Source organism: Neofelis nebulosa, chromosome 11, assembly GCF_028018385.1.
Source record: "Neofelis nebulosa isolate mNeoNeb1 chromosome 11, mNeoNeb1.pri, whole genome shotgun sequence".
NCBI classification, from domain to species: domain Eukaryota; kingdom Metazoa; phylum Chordata; class Mammalia; order Carnivora; family Felidae; genus Neofelis; species Neofelis nebulosa.
The window spans coordinates 72,496,947-72,517,028 of NC_080792.1; the positions used below are offsets into that span (position 1 = coordinate 72,496,947).

The 20,082-nt window shown below is 38.1% G+C and overlaps 1 protein-coding gene across 14 annotated transcripts in view; it reads left to right on the forward strand.

Moving 5' to 3' along the window:
• The window catches only part of MTMR3 (myotubularin related protein 3), a 151,927-nt gene that overhangs the window by 38,508 nt on the left and 93,337 nt on the right, over positions 1 to 20,082 (forward strand). Inside the window, exon 1 of one of the 14 annotated variants that reach the window (XM_058690762.1) lies at positions 5,589 to 5,607. The exons of the other annotated variants lie outside the window; for them this stretch is intronic. The gene's annotated coding sequence lies outside the window, so the exon portion shown is untranslated. Of the gene's footprint in view, positions 1 to 5,588; positions 5,608 to 20,082 lie in introns of those variants that run through there. 14 annotated transcript variants of the gene reach the window in all.

Consider the following 20,082-nt stretch of genomic DNA (forward strand, 5'->3'; position numbering starts at 1 on the left):
CATATGACTACATTGTTTTGCTAGTAGTCACTGGGTCATTAATTGTTTCTTCATTTTATATGTCCTGTTTTTTTGTGTTTTTTTTTGTTTTCTTTTTTCTTGGGGGAGGAAAAACGTTTTCTCTAGGCCTCACTTTTTTTTTTTTTTCCTTTTTTTAAAAGTAGGCTTCCATACCCAACGTGGGGCTCAAATTCAACAATCCCAAGATCAAGAGTTGCATTTTATACAGACTGAGCCATCCAGGCTCCCCAGGCCCCACGTCTTACTAGTTCTTTTGTAGGTTGGATTTTTATTTAATACCAAAAGTATACATATTTAAAAGTAAGTGGCATTCTGGAATGCCTGGCTGGCTCAGTCAGTAGAGCATGAGAGGCTAGATCCTCAGAGTCCTGAGTTCCAGCCTCACTTTGGGTGTGGTCTACTTAAAAAAAAGGGCTGGGGGTGCTTGGGTGGCTCAGTTGATTAAATGTCTGACTTGGGCTCAGGTCATGATCTCAGGTTGGTGAGTTTGAGCCACATATCGAGCTGCTGTCAGCATGGAGCCCACTTAGGATCTTCTGTCTCCTTCTCTCTGTTCCTCCCCTGCTCATGCATGTGCTCTCTCGAAGGTAAACTATTAAAAAAATGAGGGGCTCCTGGGTGGCTCAGTCAGTTGAGCATCCGACTTCGGCTCAGGTCATGATCTCACAGCTTGTGAGTTTGAGTCCCACTTTGGGCTCTGTGCTGACAGCTCAGAGCCTGGAGCCTGCTTCGGGTTCTGTGTCTCCCTCTCTCTGCCCCTCCCCTGCTCATGCTCTGTCTCTCTGTCTCTCAAAAATAAACATCCAAAAAGAAAAATAAAAAAAAAATTCTGTCTTGGCATGGATTTCTCACTGATAACATTTGGCAAAGTGATTTAAACTGCCCAATTTTATAAACGTTGAAAGCAAAAGCTAGCCATGAAGGGAGGTTTTCTTCTAAAAAAGTTAATAAAATTACTATTGTAAAGTTGTGATACATGCCCTATAAGACATTTGCCTCTTGAAATTTAATAAGTATTTCTAGTCTATTAATTTCTATTTACCTTTGGGCATGTTTCTAGTCCTGGTTTTAATTTGTAAGAAATATTTTTCTAGATTAAATTCAACCCAGTATAATTATGTTTGTATTTCAGGTATCTAACTTTGTTAGGTTATCAGATAATGACTGTATGTGTATTTTATTTTTCCTGTGCTTTTATTATTTTAAAGATTAAGGTAATTTACTCTAAAACTTTCATCAGGTGACTAAGGAACTCCGTTACTCCTTATTAGCTAAATAAAAATTATTAGGTCACTCCATATTGTGCTAATTTAGTGACTCATTTCTCCTAATTAAACCATCTATGATAGGCTAGAGAAAATAACATTTTGTTGGAATCTTTGTAAAATTAAGCCCATCAGGAAATTCATGCAAGATTAATACTTTAGGAATATAGAGTACTTAAGCTAAAGTCTGGATATGGGACTTCAGGTACCTTGTTAAAATTTAAAAAAAATTTAATGTTTATTTTTGAGAGGGAGGGGGAGGGGCAGAGAGAGAGAGAGAGAGAGAGAGAGAGAGAGAGAGAGAGAGAGAGAGAAGACATGGAATCCCAAGCAGGCTCCCAGCTCAGAGCTGTCAGCACATAGCCCGATGCTGGGTTCGAACTCACTAACTGCGAGATCATGACCTGAGCCAAAATCAGATGCTTAACCAACTAAACCACCCAGGTGCTCCCCTTGATAAATTTTTGTGTGTGTTGGTATCTACTGGTATTTAGAATATTTGAATGTAATATTCATTTGGATATTTATATTTTGCATCTTTATAATAGAAATGGTTGGTATTTAAACTTTTTCTTTTTTACCTTTTTGTTTTTAATGTTTATTTTTGAGAGAGAGAGAGAGAGAGCCAGAGTGCAAGCTGGAGGGGGACAGAGAGAGAGGCAGATACAGAATGTGAAGCAGGTTCCAGGTTCTGAGCTGTCAGTACAGAGCCCGACGTGGGGCTCGAACCCATGAGCTGTGAGATCATGATCTGAGCCGAAGTTGGACGCTCAACTGACTGAGCCACCCAGGCACCCTGATATTTAAACTTTTTCAATGATAGGAAGAGAATCTTAGAGGTGAAGGAAATCATGTCAAGACCAGTCTTGTACACCTATTATGGATAAAGCTTCTTTTTGTTTTTTAAAAAAAACTTTTAATGTTTATTTTTGAGAGAGAGAGAGAGAGAGAGAGAGAGAGAGAGCGCGCAAGCGAGCACGAGAGGCAGAGGTGCAGAGAGGGAGACCCAGAATCCAAAGCAGCCTCCAAGCTCTGAGCTGTCTGAGCTCGATGCGGGGCTCGAACCCATGAAATGTGAGATCATGACTTGAGCCAAAGTCAGACGCTTAACCAACTGAACCCCAAGCTTCTTTTTGTTTTTAACCTTATATGTGAATCTCTAGTGGGGCACCTGGCTGGCTCTGTTGGTCAGGTATTCAACTCTTGACCTCAGGGTCATGAGTTCAGGCCCCACTTTGGGCATGGAGTCTACTTAAAAAAAAAAAAAAAAAATCTCTAGAAATTGTTCAAACTTTGGTATAAAGCATAGATATAAATTACATTTGGTTTAAAGATTGCTGACCAAATGCAAAAGCTAAAACTTGTGAGTTTTGCTTTTTCTATTTTTTGCCTTTTGATATTCTTCTTTGAAGACATGAGTGACTGATTTCTTCAAGTTTACTAATTTTAAAGATTTAGAACTTACACAGAAACAGATCTGTAGATACAGAAGAAAACAAACTGATGGTTGCCAGAGGAGAGGAGGATGGGGGATATGCAAAATGAGTGAAGGAGAGAGAGTGGGAGGTGTACAGGCTTCTAGTTAGGGACTGAATAAGTCACAGTGTGGGGGGTTCTGAAAGGTACATCGGGGAATATAGTCAACAGTATTGTATTAGTGCTGTATTTTGACAGATGGCAGCTACAGTTCTGGTGAGCATAGCATAAGGTATAGAGTTGTTGAATCACTATGTTGTACACCTGAAACTAACATTGTGTGTCACCTGTATTTGGATGAAAAAGATAGTCTACAAATTTATTTATGTTGGAGTTCTAACAAAAACTCCAGGGTGTTTTTCCCCCCTCTTTACACATCCTGTTAATGAACATCATATTAATATTTTGGGGAGTTTCTTTTGGGGAACTTAAGATTTTTACTGTATTATTTTTTAATGCATTATTTCACTTTTATGCATATATAATTTATTTCACTTTTACTTTATGCATATGTAATTGTAAAATATACATAACATGAAATTTACCATTTTAACATTTATTTATTTTTAGAGAGAGACAGAGTGTGAGTGGTGGAGGGGCAGAAAGAGGGAGACACAGAATCTGAAGCAGGCTCCAGGCTCTGAGCTGTCAGCACAGAGCCCAGTGTGGGGCTTGGACTCACAGACTACAAGATCATGACTTGAGCCAAAGTCGGACATTTAACTGACTGAGCCACCCAGGTGTCCCCCATTTTAACCATTTTTAAGTGTACAGTTTTGTGGCATGAAGTACATTGACATTCTTGTGCAACCATCCCCACCATCCATTTCTAGAACCTTTTCATCTTCCCTGAGACTCTGTAGCCATTAAACACTAACTCTCCATTCATCCCTCTCCCAAGCCCCTAGCAACCACTATTCTGCTGTTTCTCTGAATTTGACTACTCTAAGTACCTCATGTAAACGGAATCCTACAATATTTGTTCTTTGGCAACTGGCTGATTTCATTCAGCACAATGTTGGTTCATCCATGTTGTAGCTTTTGTGAAAATTTTCTTCCTTTTTAAAGCTGAATAATATGCCACTGTAGGTACATGTCATGTTTTGTTTATCCATTCATCCATTGACAGACACATGGGTTGCTTCCACCTTTTGGCTGCTGTAAGCAGTGCTGTGAACATGGATATACAAATACCTGTTCATGTCCCTACTTTTCAGTTTTTTTGGGTACGTATCCAGAAGCGGAATTGCTGTATCATACTGTAATTTTATGTTTAATTTTTTGAGGAATTTCCATACTCTTCTTCCAGGTTGCTGTGCCATTTTACATTCCCATCAGCAATGCACAAGAATTCCAATTTCTCCACAGGGTAGCCAACACTTTTTTTTTTTTTTTAAAGATTTTATTTTTAATTTTGGATATCAGAATCAGAATATTTTTTTTAAAGTAGGCTGCACGCCTGGTATTATTTTTTTTAATGTTTATTTATTTTGGGGGAGAGAGTATGTGAGCGTGCACAAGTCAGGGAGGGGGCAGAGAGAGAGGTAGAGAATCCCAAGCAGGCTCTGCATTGTCAGTGCAAAGCCTGATGTGGGGCTTGATCCCATGAACTGTGATATTATGACCTGAACCGAAATCAAGAGTTGGACACTCCACTGACAGGACACTCAGGCGCCCCCATGTCCAGCATTATTTTTAAGTAATCTTTAGGTCCAGCATGGGGCATAAAACTATAACCCTGCACTCTACTGACTGAGCCATCCAGGTGCTCTGACACTTTATTATTTGTTTGTTTAAAATAGTAGCCATCTTCATGAGTGTGAAGTAGTAAATCATGGTGGATTTGATTTACATTTCCCTAGTGACTAGTGATGTTGAGCTCTTTTCTTGTGCTTACTGGCTTTTTGTATGTTGTCTTTGCATTGGTGTCTAAGTCTGTATTAGCCTGCTCAGGCTGCCATAATAAAATACACAGGCTGGGTGGCTTAAACAACAAGAGAAACTTATTATATTCTCCCAGTTCTGGAGCCTGGAAAGTCCAAGATCGAGGTTTTAGCAGGGTTCAGTTTCCAGTGAAGGCTCTTTTCTTTGCTTATAGAAGACTACTTTGCCTTCATCTGGCCTTTCCTCTGACCAGGATGGAGAGTGCTCTCTGGTGTCTCTTCTTATAAGGATATTAATCTTACAGGATCCAGAGTCCTACTCTTATGACCTCATTTAACCTTAATTACTTCTGTAAAGGCCCTTTCTCTAAATATGATTAACACTGGAGATTAGGTTTCAACATTTGAATTTTGAGGGGGCGCCAACATTTAGTCCATATAGGAAGTCTTCTACCCATTTTTTATTTTTTTTTGTGGTTGAATTGTAGTTTTTTTAAAAATATCTATTGGGGGGAATCCCCGGTGGCTCAGTTGGTTAAGTGTCCGACTCTTGATCTCAGCTAAGGGCTTGATCTCAGGGTTGTGGGTTTAAGCCCTGCATTGGGCTCTGCGCTGGGTGTGAAGGCTACTTAATAAAATGGGTGGGCGCCTGGGTGGGTCAGGTGGTTGAGTCCCAACTTTTGATTTCAGCTCAGGTCATGATCTAATGGTTGTAAGATTGAGCCCCGTGTTGGGCTCTGTGTTGAGCATGGATCCTGCTCAAGATTCTCTCCCCACCCTCCACCCCCGCCCTCCTTTCCCTGCTCATACGTGTATGCTCTCTCTCTAAAATAAATTTACTTAAAAATAAAGAAAATCTTTTTTTTTTTTTTTTTTTTTTTTAAAATCTCTGCACCCAACAGGGGGCTCAAACCCACAGCCCGAGATCAGGACTTCCATACTCCACTGACTGAACCAGCAAGGTGCCCCATTTGTTCATTTTTTCTTTGGTTGCCTGTACCTTTTGTCATTTCCAAGAAATCGTGGTGAAATGCAGTGTCATGAAGTTTTCCTTGTATGCTTTCTCCTAAGAGTTTTATAGTTTTAGTTCTCTGATGTATTTTGATTTAAATTTTGTGTATGGTATAAAATAAAGGTCCAACTTCATTCTTTTGAATGTGGATATTCAGTTTTCCCAGGACTATTTGTTGAAAAGATGGTCTTTTTCCTGTTGAATAGTCTTGGTACCCTTTTAGAAAACCATTTGCCCCTGTATGTGTGAGGTTTTATTTCTGAGCTTTCTATTCTAGTTGCAGTACTACACCGTTTTGATAACTATAGCTTTGTAGTAAATTTTGAAATCAGGAAGTGTGACTTTTCCAATGTTCATTTTTTTTCTGGATTGTTTTGGCTGTTCAGCAGGGTCCTTTGAAATTCCATATGAATTTTAGGATAGAGTTTTCTATTTCTGCAAAAAACATCATTGGGGTTTTGATAGGGATTGATTTGAATCTGTGTGTCACTTAGGTAAGTGACCTCTTCACAATATTAAGCATTTTAATCTATGAACATGATATTTCACTTATTTGTGTTGTCCTTACATTTTTTTTTTTTTTTTTTTTTTTTAAGCAGATTTTGTTGTTTTTAGCATGTGAGTCTTTTGCTTTTTTGGTTACTTCATAAGTATTTTATTCTTTAATGCTATTGTAAATAGAAGTGTTTTCTTAATTTTCTTTTGGGTTGTTCATTGTTAGTGTATTTTATTTTCTGTATTTTTTTGTTTCTTGGACCAGGAATAGAATTGCTAGCTTTTCTGATTTGTAACCAGCTTGATAATCTCTATCATAATTGGTTTGGTAGTCATAAATAACAGTTTTTAAAAAGATTTGCCATGAAATAATTTGGAAAGCATTTTCCCTTAATTTTTTTGACGGCAGTAGTAATTTGTGTGTACTATGTTCTGCCTGGATATTGGGGTAACAGCTTGGGAGTGGCTGAGCTTTATAGTGAATAATTACAGATACAACTTAAAGGGTTTAACCTTGGGGTCCCTGGGTGGCTCAATTAAGCATACAACTCTTGATTTCAGCTGAGGTCATGATCTCATGGTTCATGAGTTTGAGCCCCACATTGGGCTCTGTGCTGACTGCACGGAGTTGGCTTGGGATTCTCCCTCTCTCTCTGCCCTTCCCCCTGCTCATGCCCTCTCTCAAAATAAACTTAAACATATAAAGGGTTAAATCTTGTGATGGTTAAAAATTTTTTTTAAGATTTTATTTTTTTTTTTTAAGTAATCTCTATACCCAGCACGGGGCTCAAAACTCACAACTCTGAGATCAAAAGTCACATGTTCTAACTGAGCCAGCCACACACCCCTTTGATGGTTAATTTTATATGTCCTCTTGATTGGGTCCAAAGGTGCCTAAGATTAAACATTTTTTTTCTGGCTATATCTGAGGGGGTTTTTTGGTGAGTTAACATTTGAATAGGTGGACTTGGTAAAGTAGATTGCCCTTTCCAATGTGGGTGGGCATCATCCTATACTTTGAGGGTCTGAATAGAACGAAAAGGCAGAAGAAGAAGGAATTTGCCTCTTTTTGCCTGCCTGGTTGAACTGGGACATTGTTCTTCCCCTGCCCTTGGACTGGAACTTACACATCACCTTCCTTGGTTCTCAGGCCTTTGGACTTGGACTGAAACTATACCACCAGCAGATGAGACTTTTCATCTTCTTCAGTTGTATGAGCTAATTTCTCATAATAAATCTGTGTGTGTGTGTGTGTGTGTGTGTGTGTGTGTGTGTACGTACGTGTACATACATACCTCCTATTGGTTTTGTTTCTCTGGAGAGCTTTGATTAGTACAAATCCCATTAAAGAAAGAAAAAACAAGGAGTGAAAAATAGAAGCCTATTATTTTCCTTCTTGTTTTTCTTAAAAACAAAACAAAAAAACAGCTTTGTTGAAATATAATTCACATGCCAGAAAATTCACCCTTTTAAAGTACGCAGTTCTATGGATTTTAGTATATTCATGGAATTGTATAGTCATCACCACCAATTTCAGAACTTTTTATTGAAATTAAAAAAAAATGTTTATTTTTTGAGAGAGAGATGAGTGGGGGAGGGGCAGACAGGTACAGAGGATCAGAAGCAAGCTCTGCACTGACAGCAGAGAGCCTGATAAGGGGCTCAAACTCACGAACCCACGAACTGTGAGATGGTGACCAGAGCTGAAATTGGATGCCCAACTGACTGAGCCACCCAGGTGCCCCCAGTACATTTTTATCATCCCCAAATATATGCTGTACCCTGTACCATTTAGCAGTTACTCCCTTTTCCCACCTCTCTTAGGTCTCTGGCAACCAATAGTTCACTTTCGGTTTTTGTGGATATTCTTATTCTGGATATTTTGTAGCCTTTTGTGTCCAGTTTCACTTGGCATAATGTTTCTAAAAGTTCATCCATGTTGTAGCAAGGATCAATACTTAATCCCTTTTCATGCTTGAATAGTGTACCATTGTATGTACCACATTTTTATCTATTCATCCATCAATAGACATTAGATTGCATTTTTTCACTATGAATACCACTGTTACGAATGTTTATATGTAGGTTTTGGTGTCGACACATATTTTTCAGTTCTTGAGGGTATATACCTAGGAGTGAAATTGCTCAGTCCTATGATAACTATATGTTTAGCTTTTTGAAGGACTGCCAGACTGTTTTCAAGAGGGACTGTACCATTTACATTTCCATGGTAAATGGTTGCAATTTTTCTACATCTTTAATAACACTTGTTATTTACTTCTTCAATTTCTAGCCATCCTTAGTGGATTTGAAATGGCATATCATTGTGGTTTTGATTTACATTTCCTTAATTACTAATGATGTTGAGCATCTTTTCATGTGCTTGTTGGCCATTTGTATATCTTTGGAGAAATGTCTGTTCAGATTTTTGCTCATTTTAAAGTTTATTATTTTAAAAATTCTTGTTGAGGTGTAGTGTTCTTTATATATTGTGGATACAAGTCCCTTTACTAGGTACATAATTTGCAAAAATTTTCTCCCATTTCATGGATTGTCTCTTGTTTCCTTTCTTACCTTTTATTTGCATTTATCTTCTGAATTTACTCCTGGGGCATGAGTTTTTGTTTGTTCTGGGATATCTCTTGATTTAGGAACAGTTTGTTCTTTTTCAGTAAGAGCTTTATATGGGTTAGTCTGAACATGAGCTCTGTAAGTTCTGTGCCATGTCTTGAGGGCTTTTATTCACCTAGATATGTTCAATGACCAGAGAATTTAAACTGCTTCAGCATTAACTCTGCAGTTTTAAGCAAATGCAGCAAAAATTCACTGTTTTGGGGCCACCAGCCGTGTGTCCAACCCCACTGTTTGGCAGAGGCACGCCTACCAACTCCGCCATTTTACTGACAGAATAGTACGCATTTCTATAAAGTGACATCCTTCAGATACTTGGCGGTTTTTTGGATATGCATACCCTTGATGGTCTGGGTAGTTTCATGGTGTTCTTAAAGTAAGCACAAAGATTTGAACCTCTTGATTTGTATGATTTTGTGTGTGTGTGTGTGTGTGTGTGTGTGTGTGTTTGGTGGGGGGGGGGGGTTGCCCCTGGGTCAAGTGAATAGTGAACCATTTCAGAAATCACCTCAGGCTGCTTATCTTTTTCTTGATGGTGCCCTTTGAAGCACAAAAATGCTTAATTTTGATAAAATCCCATGTATCTATTTTTTCTTTGGTTATTTATGGTTTTGATTTTTTTTATCTGAGAAACTGCTACATAATCCAGTGGCATGAAGGTTTACTCCTCTAACTTTTCTTATAAAAGTTTATAATATTGGGGCATCTGGGTGTCTCAGACAGTTGAGCATCTTGACTCTTGATATCGGCTCAGGTCATGATCCCAGGGTTGTGGGATGGAGCCCTGTGTCAGGCTCCACACTGGGCATGGAGCCTGCTGAAGATTCTCCTTCTCCTTCTGCCCCTCTCCCCTACTTGTGCATGGTCTCTCTCTCTCTCTTGAAAAAAAAAAAAAAAGTTTCTATTAGTGCTATCTTAACAAATCTTTTGAGTCATGAATGTTGGGTCCCTTTCCCTTTGTTTAGGTTTTTATTATTTTTTTAGATTTATTTATTTATTTTGAGCGAGAGAGAAAGCATGCATAGGTGGGAAGGGGTGGAGAGAGAGAATCCGAAGCAGGCTTCCTGCTGTCATCACAGAGCCCATCATGTGCCTCGATCTGAGCCAAAATCAAGATGCTTGGCCAACTGAACCACCCAGGCGACCATGTTTAGGTTGCTTTTGATTTTTCAGCAGTGTTTTGTAGTTTTGAAGTTTTTTTTGTTTTAAATTTTTTTTTTTGTTTCATTGTCTCTTACAGATTTTTGAAGTGTATTAAAGAGTAATGTTTTTCTTCCTTAGAGATAGCAGTTTATGAGAAAATTTGAGTGTTGATGGGCTTTCCAAAGCAGCAATAATGGTACATGATATAGGCACAGCAGCTTGTGTGAAATGATGGTAATATTTCTCAGATTGAATTATTTAAGGGAGGAGAACTTAATAATCTTTTCTTATTTGTATCAATGCTTTCCAGAATAAAATTTCAGTACATGAGTAGGTGAATATGTTCTCCTTGTAAAATGTTAAAACATTAAAGATAAGGCTTTAATTCCTTTAATGATTTTCAGTCCTGGTCTTTTGATTATTTTTATAATCACTATAATTCATTTAGTAGCCTCCTCACCACCACCCCCATGCTTTTTCCCTCTTATCTTTGTGTGTTTATATACCCCTTAATAAAATGACATTTTTTCCCCTCTTAAAAATTTTTTTCTTAAGGTTTGTTAATTTTTGAGGGGGGTGTGTGTGTGTGTGTGGTGGAGAGGAGCAGAGAGGGAGGGAGACACAGAATCTGAAATAGGCTCCAGGCTCTGAGCTGTCCACACGGGGCCTAATGTGGGGCTCAAACTCACGTACCACGAGATCATGACCTGAGCTGAAGTCGGATGCTTAACTGACTGAGCCACCCAGGTGCCGCTCTTTTTTCCTTTTGTTAATATACTGTACATACCTCTCTACATTTTATATTTTTTCTCAGTAATATGTTGTAGAGACCTTTGCTTAAATATTATAGGGCATTCCATAATATGAACATAATTTTTTATTCATGTAGTTACTCCTCTGGTGAATATTTATGTTGTTTTCAGTATTTTCTTCTATTTGTTGCAGTGAGGGTTTTTTTTTACATCTCCATGTACATGGATGACACTCTGAGTGTCAAGAGAAATAGATTTGCTGAGTCATATGGTTGGTATACATAGCTATAGTTTTTTTTTTTTTTAATGTAAGCTCTCTGCCCAATATGGAGCTTGAACTTATAAGCCTGAGATCAAGAGTCACATGCTGTATTGGGGTGCCTGGGTGGCTCAGTCGATAGAGCGTCCGACTTTGGCTCAGGTCATGATCTCACAGTCCGTGAGTTTGAGCCCCTTGTCGGGCTCTGTGCTGATAGCTCGGAGCCTGGAGCCTGCTTCGAATTCTGTGTCTCCCCCTCTCTCTCTCTGCCCCTCCCCCACTCATGCTGTGTCTCTCTTTGTCAAAAATAAAAAGACATTTAAAAAAATAAAAGGTCACATGACATATTGACTGAGCCAGCCAGGCACCCTACATAGCTATAGTTTTAATACGCTGCCAAAATGCCCTTCAAAGTAGCTATGACAGGGTTGCCTAGCTGGCTCAGTTGGTGGGAGCATGCGAGTCTTGATCTCAGACTTTTTTTTTTTTTTTTTTTTAACGTTTATTTATTTTTGAGACAGGGAGAGACAGAGCATGAACGGGGGAGGGTCAGAGAGAGGGAGACACAGAATATGAAGCAGGCTCCAGGCTCTGAGCTGTCAGCACAGAGCCCGACGCGGGGCTAGAACTCACAGACCGTGAGATCATGACCTGAGCCGAAGTCGGCCGCCTAACCGACTGAGCCACCCAGGCGCCCCTTGATCTCAGACTTTTAAGTTCAAGCCCCATGTTGGGTGTAGAGATTACTTAAAAATAAAATCTTTAGGGGGTGCCTGGGTAGCTCTCAGTTGGTTAAGTGTCTGACTTTGGCTCAGGTCATGGTCTCATGGTTCATGGATTTGAGCCCTGCATTGGGCTCTGCTGACAGCTTGGATCCTGGAGCCTGCTTTGGATTCTGTGTCTCCTTCTCGCTCTCTCTGCCCCTACCCTGCTTACGCTCTGTTTCTGTCTCTCAAAAATGAATAAACGTTAAAAACAAAAATCAAAATCTTTAAACAACAACAACAAACCAAAGTAGCTATAACAATTTTACTTCTACCCAAACTGTATGCAAGAAGTCATTTTCCATACTCATTACAATATTTGAAAGTAAATAGTGTCTTAATTTTGGCCAATCTTAATGAATGGAAAATAGTTATCTTCATTGTTTTTATTTGTATTTTTCTGATTATTTATGAGGTTGAGTATATTTTCATATGATGAACATTTATATTTCTTTGATTTCCCATTATCATTTATCTAATTTTTTTTTAAAGATTTTAAGTAATCTCTACACCCATTGTGGGGCACACACAGCCGTGAGAACAAGAGTTGCACGCTCTACCAGCTGAGCCAGCCAGGCACCCCTCATTTGTCTAAATTCTTTTTGATCCCCCCCCCCCCCACCATGAATTGTTAGAGGATTTTAAAAGAATATGCACAATTCCTTTTAGATTATTGTAAGGTAACTTTGGAAAAGTGTGCATTTACTATTGTCTGTTGTCCATTTACTCAGGCTTGTTCTCCCTGCCCCAGACTTGTTATTTTTAAAGGTATCTCCAATGCTTGAAGGGTCTGTATTTTGACTGAAATGCTTATAGTATTCAGGAAGTGGTTGAGTAGTGGGAGTGGTATGTGGAGAGTAGAGCTGTTGAGGGTCAAATGACTTTGAGAGTCCCCTAGATTGGCTTCCATACAAATAGCCTTTTAATCTCTTTTTCTAATAAATCAGTTTCAATGAGTTTTTTCTTAGCATTTGATTTCCCATTTTTCTTTTCTTTTTCCCATTTTTCAAAGCCTAAATTGTGTGTATTTACTTTTCAAGTCTTGTTTATTAAGATATAATTTATATGTGACAGTGTATTTTGTGTATTCATCTAGTGTATTTTGACAGATATATGTGCTTATAAAATCACCATCCCATTCTAGATAGAGAATATTTACATTACTACAGAAAAGGTTCCTAATGCCCTTTAGCAGTCATCCCTATAGATTAACTTTGTATATTATAGAACTTGATATAAATGGTCAGTCCCAGACCTCTTATGTAGACTTCTGAATTTAGGATTACATTCAGTCTACTGAGAAAGTGAACTTAAAAATGATTAACTTCTAAATGTTGTTGGCTAAAAAATTCTTGAATTTCTTTAGGATTGAGAGTGGTTTCTGAATGGTGATTTGGCAACCTTACTTCACTGTTGAATTAGAAAAAAAAATTGTTTCTGTTCTGCTGTGGAAATACTGACACAGTAAGGGTAGCACAGGCAAGAGTACTTGAACCTCTGAAATGAGATAGCCCAGTGGAAGGAAGATAGCAGTAGCTGATCTACCCCTATCTATTACCATACTTGCCTCTTAAGTGTTAGTGTAATTGTACTGTTTACCATTATATATATCATTTGGTTTATTTTGTCCTGTACATGCAGACATTGATTTGAGTAAAGGACAATATCCAAAGTGATAGAATGTTTAGTTTTTGCCAAAGCTATGTATATGTATACATATATGTAAATGTTTTATTTTTGAGAGAGCGAGCACACACACGGGAGGGACAGAGAGAGTGGGGGACAGAGGATCTGAAGCAGGCTTCACACTGCTGAAAGCAGTGAGCCTGTTATGGGGCTTGAACTCACGAACTGTGAGATCATGACCTGGGCTGAAGTCTGACGCTCAACCAACTGAGGCACCTCAGTGCACCTCAACCATCTCAGGCACCCCCAAAGTTGTATTTTTAAAAAATAATTTTCTATTCCCATAATCTCCCCAAAGGGAGAAAAAAAAAACATTCCATGTGTTTTATCTTTTCAAGCAGACTAAAACAGTAGAGGGGGGAGTGTATCTAACCTGGTTTCTAGCCCTTTTTTGTAAGATCATGTCAGATTCATCATGATTTCATGTTATTTGTTGAGAACTCCTGACAGCTCTTTTTTCCTTGCATTTGCCTTGATCTCTTTGCACTTGCACACCTTCTACTAAAGTTCTACTAAAGTTCTACAATGGTTGATACTATTTTTTTTTATGTTTGAGAGAGGGAGTGCTTGCGTGTCAAGGAGGGGCAGAGAGAGAATCCCAAGCAGACTCCTTGCTGTCAGTGCAGAGTTCAACACATGGCTTGATCTCATAAACCATGAGATCATGACCTGAGCTGAAATCAGGAGTTGGACGGTTAACTGACTGAGCCACTGAGGCGTCTCTGCAATGGTTATTCTTTAAAAAACAAAAAAAACCCACCTCAGAGTATATACTCATGTTAACCAAGATTACAGGTACTTGTTATAAAGTTGAGTGCCAGTGTAATCTATGTCATTCTCTTGCATTGTGGGTTTTGGATTTGAATTGAGAACTGTTTTCTGAAAGCACCACTTGTTTGATTATAAAATAGAGATATAATTGTACATATAATAAAGTGTAGTAATCTTAAATTAAAGCTTGATAACTTTTTATATATGTGTAGACCCATGTAACCACACCCAGATTAAGATACAACATTTACAGCTCTCCTCCACAAAGTCTCTCTCACTCTTTCCTAGTCAGTACATACCCTAAAGAGATAATCACTGTTTTTGACTTCTATCACTATAATGCCTTTGTTTTTGTTAACTTCATAGTAAAATTTCTTTTTAAAATGTTACTTTTTTGGTTGTAAATTTAATACAGCACCAGAGTAGCATACCTAACTTATTAGTAAAGTTATAATCAGAGATTGCTTGGAAGGCATGGACATGAGCAAGACTAATTGTATGATACAGATGATTAATAATACCTTTCGAGTGTAGTCTTACGTAGCCTTCCTCATGGCCAGAATATACTTTACCTGGGACTAGAGTACAACCTTCTTTTTCATTTGGATTTTCTTTTTTTTTTTTTTTTTTTTTTTAACATTTATTTTATTTTTGAGACAGAGAGAGACAGAGCATGAATGGGGGAGGGTCAGAGAGAGGGAGACACAGAATCTGAAACAGGCTCCAGGCTCTGGGCTGTCAGCACAGAGCCCGACGCGGGGCTTGAACTCACGGACCGCGAGATCATGACCTGAGCCGAAGTCAGCCGCTTAACCGACTGAGCCACCCAGGCGCCCCTCATTTGGATTTTCTTAATCGTAAGGAGAATCTAGAATAATAAAGTAATAACTGTTCATGTACTTATAGACTAATTTAATATTAATGTCATATTGTGTCAGATTTTAAAAAATAATTTTTTGCTTTGATATACTTTCTAACTTAGTAGACATTATAGGAGCACTATGAAGAATTTATCAGTGCCCTCCAGTTGTTTACATTTTGTTTCATATGCTTTATCATTTTTTTTTTTTAAAGTATGATTTTTTAAAAAAAATTTTTTTTTTCAACGTTTTTAATTTATTTTTGGGACAGAGAGAGACAGAGCATGAACGGGGGAGGGGCAGAGAGAGAGAGAGGGAGACACAGAATCGGAAACAGGCTCCAGGCTCCGAGCCATCAGCCCGGAGCCTGACGCGGGGCTCGAACTCACAGACCGCGAGATCGTGACCTGGCTGAAGTCGGACGCCTAACCGACTGCGCCACCCAGGCGCCCCTGCTTTATCATTTTTAATCCATGTTTTTTTCCTGAACGCTTTGGGAGTAAGTTGGAGGCACTGTGCCTTGGTTTTTTTTTTTTTTTTTCAATATTTATTTTTGAGAGAGAGTGTGAGCAGGGTAGAGGCAAAGAGAATGGGAGATGGAGAATCCAAAGCAGAGCACAGTGCAGAGGCCAGTGTGGGGTTTAGAGTCATGAACCATGAGATTATGACCCAAGCCAGAATCAAGAGTTGGATGCTCAACTGACTGAGCCACCCACGTGCCCCTCAGAATTTCTTTGAATACTTCAGAATTTATTTCCTAAGAATAAGTAAGGATATCCTCTTACATAACCATGGAATAATCCTTTATGGATTTTTCTAGTTTAATTTTGAGGATAATCTTACATCTAAGTTCTTGGATACACCTCATAGTTGGAAAACTAGTTCACATATTACCTCAGGTTCCTCTATCAACAGAAGTTTTAGTACATTTTTAAGCTTAACTAAATCCAAATGTGGCTTGTTTTACTATTGGTCAAGACATTTTGAAATTTGAAAATTAAAATGCATCTTGCTGACTTCCAGGCTTGTCACCAGATTTACTATATTACAGTGTCTTCACATAAATTTTGAACTGAGAGGTATTAATCAGGCTCTGTCAGTGTCCTTTGCACATTAATACTATGAAGTATCAAGGTGGTACATAAACTTAACAGAGCGGCTTTAGTTGTCCCTTATCACCACCTCTCACAGAGATGATGTGCCTGTGCTTTTTTTTTTTTTTAATTTTTTAACATTTATTTATTTTTGAGAGAGAGAGAGTGCATGAGAGAGTGCCAGTGGGGGAGGGGCAGAGTGAGGGAGACACAGGATCTGAAGCAGGCTCCAGGCTCTGAGCTGTCAGAGCCCGGGGTGGGGCGTGAACTCACAAACTGTGAGACCATGACCTGAGCTGAAGTCAGACGCCCAACCGACTGAGCCACTCAGGTGCCCCATACCTGTGCTTGTTCAAGCCACATTATTCCCCTACCTGTTTTCCCTATAATAGTACTTGTTTTTAGGGCATTTTATTTATGGATAAAGGCATTTATATTATGCTTACAATCTATGAAGTGAGTATATTTGCTTGTGAAAATTTAACTCTGTACACTAAATGTATTAGCTCACATCTCACCAAATGAGCAACTATCCATGTTGAAGTACCTAAGGAAGGTGTTTTCCTTATGCCCTGTTTGTATATACTGGAGCCCAATTTTTCTCTTGTACATGTAACTTCAGAAGTTTTCTTTTGTTATATTAGCATTTTGATGTTAAAATTTATAATGTAATCTTTTTCCTTAGTGTTTAAGTTTTAGTACGTGTAGAATTTGAAAAGATCTTATTATTTTAGGGGAAAACTGAATTCAAGTGATCATGTCACATTATGGTAAGGTGTCCATTCTAGCGTGGTTTTTATTTTATTTTTTAAATGTTAACTTATTTTTGAGAAAGAGCGAGCACATGCGTGTTTGCATGGCCAGGGGAGGGGCAAAGAGAGAGGAAGAGAATCCCAAGCAGACTCTGCGCTGTGAGTGCAGAATCCTATGCAGGGCTCGATCTCATGGCCCATGAGATCGTGACCTGAGCTGAAATCAAGAGTGGGACACTCAACTGACTGAACCACTCGGGTGCCCCTAGCGTGGGATTTTAGAATATAGAAATATACTAGCTCTTTGAACTTGGGCAAATTGCTTAATCCTTGGGAGACTTGCAGTCCTCACTGAATTGGGGTCAGTAGTACCTACTTCAACAACCCTATGAAGATTAAAATGAGATGTTGTATGAAGAGTACATAGCTCAGTGATAGGCCCATAGTTCAGTAAATACTAGCTTTTAAATATGATATTGGTACTTATTCAGACTTTGGTTTTGTTTAACAAAATAATATTTAAATAGCCCTTTAGTTTTGCTATAAGACTGTAATGTTCTATTATAGTATTCAAACAGAGCTTTGTATGCAGAGCTTTGTATGTTTATAGTTTTCTTGTGGGGCACCTGGGTGGCTCAGTTGGTTAAATGTCTAACTTTGGCTGAGCTCATGATCTCTCAGTTCATGGGTTTGAGCCCTGCATTGGGCTCTGTGCTGACAGCTCAGAGCTTGGACAGCCTGCTTCAGATTCTGTGTCTCCCTCTTTCTCTGCCCCTCCCCCACTTGGACTCTGTCTCTCAAAACTGAATTAACGTTAAAAAAAAAAAAAAACCCACAAAACTATAGTGTTCTTGTGAACAGAGTAATGGATACTTCTATAATGAAGCCTTTTATTAGCTTTTTAAATGTATATTGGTTTATTTTCCAGTAATCCCATGAGATTGTTTTGGCAAGACAGAAAATTATATTTCTTTTGAGAGCTCAAGAAACCAGTACCTAGAGAGTGTGTGGTGTAACTAAGTTACTGATACATAACGGGGGGTATTAATGGGAATAGCTAACATGTATGTGATTACTAAATATCTGGGTACACTGCTAGTTGTTTCTGTGTATTAGATAACTTAATCCTTATAATAACACTGTGAGATATTTTTGTTGTCAGAAACATGTTAATGAAAAGAGACCTGCTCAAGATTATAGAACTAATAAATGCCTGAATTAGGTTTTGAGGCAGAGTCAACCTGCCTCTAAAGCTGAGCAAGAATGCCTAAAAGGTAACAATCTGTAGAATGCTAGTGTATGTTTTTAATTCTTAAACTCTGATATTCTCCTTGAAGCCTTTGTTTAAAACCACAGAAACTGAAGTGACAGTACAGAGTAAAAGGGGAAATCATGTTGCTCCACTCTGCCGCAAGCTGTGGACAGTAGGATAAAAGAGGAAAAGCAGAAGATCTAGTCTTAAATACTGTCTTTTGAAAAAGAATTTGCCTTTCTGATTAGGTTTACTGTGGTTGAATGAATGATATTGTATCTTCCTATACCCTTTCAGGGGGACGTTTAGAGGCTGGAGACAGTATCAGTTATCTGTTCTGAAATCCCTTAGATGGGTTTGCATTCTAACTGTTCTGTCGTCTATAATTGTAATTTGGACCAGGATCAGAAAGAAGAATAAAAGATTTCTAAACTTCTATAGTATCATTACAGTATGGACCCTAAACCCACTATATATATATATATACACATATATATACATACATATATATACATATATATATATATACATATATATGCATATATATATGTATAAATTATATATACATATATATATTTAGGGTGAAGACTGTAAATATATATATAAATATATATATAAATATAAATATGTATATATATAAATATAAATATATAAATATATAAATATATATATATATATATATATATATATATATATAAAAGAGGGTGTGTGTGTATTTGAAACTCTGCATTTTGTTGTGCTTGGGAACTTTTAGGTGGTTATAGTCTCATTAATATACTGAACACATGGACCAAATGTCTTAACTGGTCAGCTTTTTGCTTCCTTGCCCTTATATTTGTTCTGTTGTGCTGGTGCCCATAACAACACAAACTTAGAGCCCAGTAATGCAGGGCAAGTAGACTTCCTTCCTTCCCTGGAGCCTTTTCCTGTACTAGATGCCAGCTCTGAGGTTGGTGAGCTTGGGAGTTTAATGGAAAACCTGATTTCCTGACTTTCTCTCCATTAGATTAGATTGTCTCAGTGCTGAAATAAGCTTTAAGAAGTGGGTAGAAAGCAGTGTCTGGCTTGAGGCTATTTAAAAAAAATATTCAGCTTTAGAGTGAATGGATTTCTTGCTTTGTTAACATTCTCAGAAAATGTTGGTGGGTTTAATGTTACTATTTAATAATAATCTGTAGTAGAACATTATTGAATGACACCTAAGTTTTCCATTTAGTAGTCATCTATTTCCTTTGGCAAAATCTCTTGTGTATTCCCATATTCCCCAAACTGCTTTTCTTCACAGTCTTCCAAGTTCAATTCTTAAAAAAAATTTTTTTAAAAAGATTTTATTGTAAAGTAATGTCTACATCCAACATGGGGCTTGAACTGACAACCCTGAGATCAAGAGTCGCATGCTCTACCAACTGAGCCAGCCAGGCAACCCATCTTTTTATTTATTTATTTTTATTTATTTATTTATTTATTTATTTATTTTTAAAAAAATTTTTTTTTTTCAACGTTTTTTATTTATTTTTGGGACAGAGAGAGAGACAGAGCATGAACGGGGGAGGGGCAGAGAGAGAGGGAGACACAGAATCGGAAACAGGCTCCAGGCTCCGAGCCATCAGCCCAGAGCCTGACGCGGGGCTCGAACTCACGGACCGCGAGATCGTGACCTGGCTGAAGTCGGACGCTTAACCGACTGCGCCACCCAGGCGCCCCATTTATTTATTTATTTTTTAAAAAATTTTAATTTTAAGATTAAAAAAAAATTTAAGTTATCTCTACAGACAACATGGGGTTCGAATTAACCCCGAGGTTAAGAGTCACAAGCTCCAGCAACTGAGCCAGGTGTGTCCCCCCAAGTTAATTTCTTTGAATGGAATATAAAATTATAATGTTAAAAAAAAGTACCCCTTCATCCTTTCCATTTGAGTTTTAAGATGCTTATGTTTTTGATATTACTGACCTTGGCTAAAAGACT